General features: G+C 35.0%; 1 long non-coding RNA gene across 1 annotated transcript in view; it reads right to left on the bottom strand.

Moving 5' to 3' along the window:
• Positions 1-337: 337 nt before the first annotated feature.
• Positions 338-9,461, bottom strand: part of LOC143250963 (uncharacterized) — a 42,896-nt gene continuing 33,772 nt past the window's right edge. The window contains exon 4 of the long non-coding RNA XR_013028453.1: positions 338-991. This is a non-coding gene — a long non-coding RNA (uncharacterized LOC143250963). The remainder of the gene's footprint in view (positions 992-9,461) is intronic.

Raw genomic sequence — 9,461 nt, 5'->3', positions numbered from 1 at the left:
CTAAAATGATTATTTAATAATTAAAATACCCCCCGCTAGTACAGCGGTATGCCTCCGGATTTACAACGCTAAAATCAGAGGCTCGATTCCCCTCGGTGGGCTGAGCAGATAGCCCTTTGTGGCTTTGCTATATGAAAAACACACACACATTAATAATTAAAGAATGAATCTTCTTAAAATACTTTTCAAATTAAAGATAAAATAAGAGTCTACCTAAAACAACATGCTCTAATAACAAAAGAATAATTAACTCTATACGACATTAATGTATTATGTTGAGAAAATACATATACTATTTTCTCTTAAACAGTTTTACCAGAATATTTCCGTTAGATTAAGGACGATGAGGGACCCGGCATCGCCAGGTGGTTAAGGTTCTTGACTCGTAATCTGAGGGTCGCAGAGTTGAATCCCTGCCGCACCAAACATGCTCGTCCTTTCAGTCGTGGGGGCATTATAATGTGATGGTCAATCCCACTATTCGTTGGTAAAAGAGTAGCTCAACAGTTGGCGGTGGGTGGTAATGGCTAGCTGCCTTTCTTCTAGTCTTGTACTGCAAACTTAGGGACGGATAGAGTAGAGTGATAGCTTTGCGCGAAATTAAAAAAACAACAACCAATAAAACAAACGCAACTTAATTTACTATTTTAACAGTTTTTTTAAATGAGGTTTTATTTGTACTACAGGTACATCGGCATATCATGTATGTACTTCATACTTTTCTATCTTTGCTATAATTCCCAGAAAAATGTTATTCGAAGTTTTATAACTGTTATATCTACTCCAATGCTGCTTAGATATGAAAGTTACACAACGTCCTAGCAGATGGCGCTAAGGTCAAAATAAGTTGATGGTTACGTACATTTTTGTGTGTGTATTTTTTCTCAGAGCAAAGCCACATCAAGCTATCGGCTGAGTCCACCAAGGGGAATCGAACTCCTGATTTTAGCGTTGTATGGACTTACTGCTGTGCTTGCGGAGAACAGTGAGACTAGAAAAAAATATATTAATATGTCGCATGACAGATTTATTTACGAGACATAACTAAAAAATCTAACTTTTTTTAGTTTGTTTGTAGTTGAACTCAAAGCTAGACAAAAGTTATCTGTGATGTTCCCACCACTGATATCGAAACACAGTTTCTAGCGTTCGGTAAGTGTAAATAACTTAGGGTAAACTGTTATCAGTATTTAAAAAAATCACTTGGAAAATACAATTTTTTTAGTAAAATGTTTACGATTTTTAAAATAAACTATATTCGGTTATACATACCAATGATATATGTATGTATTGATGTATTAGTATTTTTAATATGGCCAGGTGGTTAAGGTGCTTAAGGTCACGGATTCGTATCCCCGTCCCACAAAACTTGCTCCCCTTCTAAAAGAGGTAGCGTTAATACGACGGTTATAATATGACGGTTAATTCCACTTTTCACTTGTAGCCCAAGAGCTGGCGGTGGGTTGTGATAACTAGCTGCTTTTCCTCTAGTCTATCGCTCCACAATTAGGGGCTGTCGGAGCAGATATCCTTCGTGCAGCTTTGTTCGAAATTTAAAACAAAACAAACTATAAGACGTGACTTTAACTTTAGATCCATCGACTTCATGAACATGCTTTTTAACATGTCGCTGTGCCACTGGGATGGGTAAGGTTAACAAACCCATCGTGAGTGCAATATTAAATACATGCACGTGAAGAACTGAGGTGACAAAAATCAGGATGCTGTACCTTTAGAATATCAATATGCAGAAATGCGTCTTTAAATATCATTAAACTTCTTACAGTCGACTGGTCAAGTTCATGCCAGTGCGTGGTCACGTTCAAAAGAGAGAGAAAAAAAGTCTATTTTTTAAATTATTGTGATAAAGATTCTTTTTTTATTTAGAAGCTATGAAATTACAAACTTCTGAAAAAGAAAACATGGAACGTATTAATTTAAAAAATAATAAAACATAATGGAAGCCAAATATAAATATATTTTGGACAAATTGTAATATCATACGTCTTTTTTTTTTTGTTAATTTTTTCTTCTTCTGGAAGACTGGCCAAAAAAAATGGAAGTTTGCGTTGTGCAATCTGTTACTTTTTGTTTATACTTAACTCAGTTGATTAAAATTACTGACAACGTAAAGTTACATTATCAGCTCTAATTAATACGTAACTCTAGTTTTTTTTGTTTTTTTCCAGTCATTAACTGGAATTTTTGTAGTTTCTTTTTTTGTGAATTTCGCTTAAAAAGAATAAAATCGTGTGGCTCTGAATATTAAATATACTCTTAAAAACTCAAGTAAAAGGGCCGTGAAAGTAAACGAAGAACTTAAACTTAAGTTTAAATGAAACTTTTCATGGATGTTGTCACGATGGGGCAACTGGCATTCCAACTGCTTTTTTTTTTTTTTTTCACTGACCGAAATTGGTTTGGTTTGTTTTGAATTTCGTGCAAAGCTACGCGAGGGCTATCTGCGCTAGCCGTCTCTAATTTAGCAGGGTAAGGCTAGACTCTAGAGGGAAGGCAACTAGTCATAACTACCCACCGCCAACTCTTGAGATACCCTTTTACCAACGAATAATGGGCCTGACCATCACATTATAACCCTCCCACGACTGAAATGGCGAGCATGTTTGGTGCGACGGGGATTCGAACCCGCGACCGTCGGTTTACTTCACTGATTTTAATCAGTTTTTAACTTCACTGCACGAAGCCATACGCATCATAGTCGAACTTTGTTAGCACTTGGAGCATGTTAGATTTGTTTGAACTGTACTAAGTGTATATTTATAACAATAACAAATAAAATATCGTATATTTCAAGGAACAACAAATAAAGTACAAGTATGGATATATATTTATCAGATTACACAAACAATGAAGAAACTAAGAGACAAAAAAAAACAAGGATTTAGAGACAACTAATCAGAGCATAACAACCTTAAGAAAATATTAAAATAGGAATAATGAAATAAAATATACACGTACGTTATCATGTAACTTGCGTTTTATTTTTAACCAATCAAATGTGTTGAATGACACGCACGTTATCATGCAAATGTGTAGAATGAGTCCATTAAAAAACAACGAGTCACAATAAGAGCGGAGAAGAGTATACTGTAAAAATTGGTTAAATAACACGCGTCATTTTAAATTAATACATATAACTACACACTTTCTTATCTGAAAATGGATAGAATTCGCACACACGAACATTCTTGGTGTGATAAGAGATTGCAAAAATAAAGCAAATTAGCTAAAGCCATATTCGAAACTGAAGGTATTTGTGACAGATGAGATTAAATATAACAAATCATGTGTGAATAAAGATGTTTTTGTCTTGTCTATTTAGCGCATGTTTATGTAGATTGGCGTACTGAATATTGATGTACTCAACAATATACACTGTTATGTAGTAGACTATCGAGTGTATTGTTATGAATTAGAATGTAATGGATGTTATCGTATCAAAACAATGTTTGAAATTACAGCATAATGGATACCATAGTACTCTATTAATGTATTGTTGGGTAGTATATTACTAGAAATTGTCTTACTTTTCTTAATGTATTTTATGTAGTGGATTATAGGACACAAAGTGTCTTACTTTTCCTAATGTATTGTTATGTAGTACATTGTTGGACACACACTGTCTTACTTTCCTTAATCTATTGTTATATACCAGACTGTTGGACACAATCTGTCTTACTTTTCTTAATGTATTGTTATGTAACAGACTGTTGGACACAAACTGTCTTACTTTTCTTAATGTATTGTTACATAGTACATTGTTGGACACAAACTGTCTTACTTTTCTTAATGTATTGTTACATAGTACATTGTTGGACACAAACTGTCTTACTTTTCTTAATGTATTGTTACATAGTACATTGTTGGACACAAACTGTCTTACTTTTCTTAATGTATTGTTACATAGTACATTGTTGGACACAAACTGTCTTACTTTTCTTAATGTATTGTTACATAGTACATTGTTGGACACAAACTGCCTTACTTTTCTTAATGTATTGTTACATAGTACATTGTTGGACACAAACTGTCTTACTTTTCTTAATGTATTGTTACATAGTACATTGTTGGACACAAACTGTCTTACTTTTCTTAATGTATTGTTACATAGTACATTGTTGGACACAAACTGTCTTACTTTTCTTAATGTATTGTTACATAGTACATTGTTGGACACAAACTGCCTTACTTTTCTTAATGTATTGTTACATGGTACATTGTTGGACACAAACTGTCTTACTTTTCTTAATGTATTGTTACATAGTACATTGTTGGACACAAACTGTCTTACTTTTCTTAATGTATTGTTACATAGTACATTGTTGGACACAAACTGTCTTACTTTTCTTAATGTATTGTTACATAGTACATTGTTGGACACAAACTGTCTTACTTTTCTTAATGTATTGTTACATAGTACATTGTTGAACACAAACTGTCTTGATTACTCCTTAGATTACGAGTCGAGTACTGTAACCACCTGGCCATGCCGGGCCTTCTCAGAATGATTTATTGAAATTTATTCCGTCAAAGCTTTAGTTGTTTGAACTGTCGTCAATTTGTTTGAATGGCAGTAAAAGTACTTCGAATTCAAATAATAAAGAATTAAAATAAAATAAATGAAAAAGCATTTAATGGCTCGACATTGCCAGGTGGGTTAAGGCGTAATCTGAGGGGCGCGGGTTCGAATCTCCGTAGATGTAGGATAGTTAGCATATTATAAGATTGTCGATTTTGTTTTCACTCTCAAGTTCTTACAAATGTATACAGAAACACGGAGGTTTCAATCTGAAGATGTTTACACGTTTCATTCGTCACCTAAAGTTATTGCGATAAGCACCGTTTAGTCACCTGATCAGTGGCGAAAAAAGCTGTTGGATGTTGAACGAATCCGGGCGTCCTACTGCCCCTTTATTCAGCCCAGTTTAGCTATGGGAAGCTCGAATAAAACAATGAATGGGTTCATGGTGGAGTATGAAACATATTGGTGTGGAGTACGTTGTGACGTACACAACCGAATGCGATTCTTGTGTTCCTGTAAAAGGTACCTCTGTGATGATGTACCGCTGGTAAGGGTTATTACTGTGGACTTCCTATAGTGCTGCACCAATTAAAGTACCAAAGAGGGACCTTATGATAGAAAAGATCGATACGAACGTCAATTAAAACGTGTAATATTATGACTACAGAGGACTGAAAGTTTCAGAAACATATAGGAGGTGATGAAACATTTGAAGTGTGATAACAGGTTAAGTAGCTCCCAAACTCTTATGGATGAACAGTGTAAACCCGTGTATCCAGGATAAGATGAACACCACAGAGGACTATGTCTGCTAGTGAAAGAGGAATCATGTATTTAAGTGAAGGGTTTGGGATCTGTCTTTGACATGGTAATATTATTAAGTTCTTTGTAAAACCCTTTGATTTAAACGTCATACAGGTTTATGCGCTTACACTTGATAGTGAAGAAAAGGAATTCGAAAGTTTTCAGTAACATGTTAAGGAAGCTACATATGCAGGCAGTGATATTAATGGGTAACTTTAATGCGAAGAAAAGATAACTTGGTACAATTCTGTGAAATTTGTGTTTGAATCTCGCACAAAGCTACACGAGGACTATCTGAACTAGCCGTTCCTAAGTTAGCAGTACAAGAGTAGAGGGAAGCTAGAAAGTCAGGATCACTTACAATTGGACTACTTTTGTTATGAACGAATAGTGGGATTAACCGATACGTTATGACGCTTCCAAGGCTGAAAGGGCGAACATGTTAGGTGACGGGTAATATCACACCAAATATCTCTATACTTGTAGACCACCACAGAATGATGAAAATAAAGAAAAATAAAAATCGATTACCCAACATTTCAGGAAAATATACAACAATATTTTAGGCACATATAAAAGTAGACTGTCGTTCTGGTTACAAACAAGTTTGAAGCAAGTGAGACTAAAACTGAAATTGAACACAGAAGCCTCACCCCTGCAGGGCAAAAATGGAATTTAGAATAATTTATAAAAAAAAAAGAATAATAATACAGCCAAGGACTTTATGATAAAGACTAAAACCTGATTTGATATATTACTGAAAGAAAACGTTTGCAAGAACGAATGCCGTAGACGAGATAAATCTAAAAATAAGAACAGAAGTTGGGCCCGAGAAAGAAAAGTGCGTGTAAAATATAAACTTGGATTAATGAAAAGACGATTATAAAAACTTAACAAACAACTGTACAAAAAAAATAGAAATTATGTAAAGAATCGCGTGTTTATAAAGAATGGTCCCTCTGTTGAAATAAAACGACAGTTGAAAATATTTGAAATGTTGTGTTATAGACGAATGATGAGAATCGGCTACACAGAAGAGTGGACGTTAAATGAGTAAAAACAAAGTCGGCTGGTGAGCAAATAAAGAAACTTTTGGGCCTACAGTTACATTCCAGGGGTCGTTGGCAGGGATTGTGGTGGGCGAAATTAAAGGTAAAAAAACGAGAGGCAAACAAAGACTCGTCTGGCTCGATGGCATCAGAAGAAGGTTCAGTGATGAAGAGCTCACATTATGAAACTGGTAGAGACAGCAGAGAACAGAAAACAATGGATAACCATAATCGTCGACACACAGGATGGAGGTAGACGCCATGATTGATTTACATAGGTTATATGTTCACACTCTATTAGGAGAGGGCGAAAATAATCTCTAAAAGGTATTCTTTCGCCCTGAAGTATCATTTTATAAATTGCTTTCTTGGTATATGATTTCAATAACACTGACCAGGAGGATTCTTTAAGAGGATGAACCAAATAAAATAGAGAAATATCGCAACAGGTTTCATATTTCGTACTAGACATCAAGGAAGAAAAATTTCATCAATTTTTCATTATTGTCTAACTTTCACCAATAATCTTACCGTTACTTGAAACAGCTGAAAACGAGCATCGGTGCTTAAAGACCGGATGCTAAAGTGTTGTGATGCGATACTGTCAGTTTATTTTTTCAAAGATAACGAAAACGAGTAATGTTAGTGACTATATAAAAAAGACATGTTTATCGAATTTTCTTTTAAATAATTATAGTTGCAAACAATTTAAAAGTGCACTCGTGTAATATGTCTATACATACAGTTGTAGACTGGACTGATATTAAGTTGATAAATAAGGTACATTTGGTTAGGCTTTTTTTTAAATTCGTGTAAATTTACACAAGGGCTATCTGCGTTAGCGATGTAAGCCAGAGGGAAGACAGCTAGTCGTTACCACCCACCGCCAACTCTTAGGCTACTCTTTTACCAACGAATAGTTGGATTGACCGTCACATTATAAACGCCCCCATGGTTGAAATGGCGAGTATGTTTGATATGACGGGGATTCGAACCCGCGACCCTCGGATTACGAGTCGAGTGCCCTAACCACCTGGCCATGCCGGGTTCATTAAAGTAAAATTTAAAATAAGTTACATGTGAAAGAAACTATCGAAATAAAAATAAACAAAGATAACGAATAAACAAGAAAGAAGGGTCAAATCTAGAAAAAATAAACTACTGAACAGATGTCCTGTAACTTTGGATAGCCCAGATGGCATTGCAGGAATATAAATGATAACGTGGGCTTTTAGACCCAGCCATACCTCAGTTCTTCTCGAAAATGATATCATTGAACATCGAAACACACACACACACACACACACATATATACATATATATATATATATATAGGGTAACTCCCTGTTTCAATAAATATTTGTTGTATAATGATTTTAACTTATATTCTTTTTAATTTTATTCATATAACTTATACTTGTCATAAGACATCAATATCAGGTTTATTATATAATTAACACTGTATTATTTATTCTTTACCATAGGTGTTTTTTCTCAAGAAAAATAAAACTATATAATTGTATTTCAACCACTCTGTGTCTACCATATCCTTTGCCGACGAGGAGCTTCGCTCAATACAAAGTTTATTAAGCCGGTTGGCACACAAAAAAACAGAGAAGTGGTTTTCACAATAACGTACGTTGTTACAACAAATGACTTTTATATACAGTGATACAGCCACTATTGTATTTGTTGTATTCAAGCGGACCTGTTGAGCTCTGTATCGATCGAAACACATCGTCGTCAGTGTTCTCAACAGAACCTCAAATGACTGAATAAAGTGGTGTTAAAAACATAATAAACCTCTGTAATAACGTCTTACAAAATACAGTTTGTTTTAAATAACTTCAAGCTTAAGAAATGTTAAGCCATCACAAGCTCTTTTTCTTTAAGATATGTCGTCTCTCAGTGGGTCAGCAGTAAGTTTACAGACTTGCGACGTTAAAATCCGGTGATCGATTTCCTGAGGTAGACACAATATCTAGCTTAATGTGGCCTTGCTCTAAAATAAAAAAAACCACAAAAACTTAAGATTATTATATGCTAGAATCATACTATGACGCAACAGAAGTAAAGAAAACTCCATGATTTATATGTAATAATAGTAACAAAAGGGGTGTGACATTGGGTCTGTATGTGACCGCAATAACTCCAAGAAGAAAGAACCTAAAAACCTGAAATTTTGCAACCATAGTAAGTGCATCCTGAGGGTGTTCAACTGGGTATTATTACTTGCGTAATATGCGTGTTCTTCTCTTTAATGAGGGAAGCTAGCAAAAACCCACACAAAAAAGAAGTGTTTCCTCATATAACAACTTTTAACGTATAGAAGAGCCAGTACGTTTTGGTAACAATGCATTCCAACAATGGCTTTTATACCACATTGCTTATCAAATATCTAAGTTATACTTTTTTGTTGAAAGAGTTCAGAATACACACATTATCAACCTAATAACCTCGAGCGAAGACAGATAGTTTTGCTAGTAGAATTGTTTGTTTGTTTTGAATTTCGCGCAAAGCTACACGAGGGCTATCTGCGCTAGCCGTCCCTAATTTAGCGGTGTAAGACTAGAGGGAAGGCCGCTAGTTATCACCACCCACCGCCAACCTTTGGGCTACTCTTTTACCAACGAATAGTTGGATTGACCGTTACATTATAACGCTCCCACGGCTAAAAGGGATGTTTTAGTGTGACGGGGATTCGAGCCCGCAATACTCGGATGACAAGTCGAACGCCTTAACTACTTGGTCATGTCGGGTTGCTTTTTAATTCATGTTCAAATAAAGCAAATCATATTAATTAGAAGTGAAGAAATGATGCTGGAAATGGAGAAAGAATAAGAAAGAGAAGTGACCTTAGAGGTCAACATTGAATTAGATTATAAGAAAGCAAGGTGTATGATATTGATTCTGGAGGATTATGGAAACGCTGAAACCTCTAAAACCATTACTGCTATATACAGCTGTATCTTTTACATACTACATGGATTTTAAATGTAAAAAAAAAAATTCAAAATAGTAGGGTTAGGTAGTTTATATCTACCATTCAGCGTCTTCTAGGACGT

Source organism: Tachypleus tridentatus, chromosome 5 (genome assembly GCF_004210375.1).
Source record: "Tachypleus tridentatus isolate NWPU-2018 chromosome 5, ASM421037v1, whole genome shotgun sequence".
NCBI classification, from domain to species: Eukaryota; Metazoa; Arthropoda; class Merostomata; order Xiphosura; family Limulidae; genus Tachypleus; species Tachypleus tridentatus.
The sequence above is the reverse complement of the archived record's forward strand: the minus strand, read 5'-3'. Positions and strand labels throughout refer to the sequence as shown.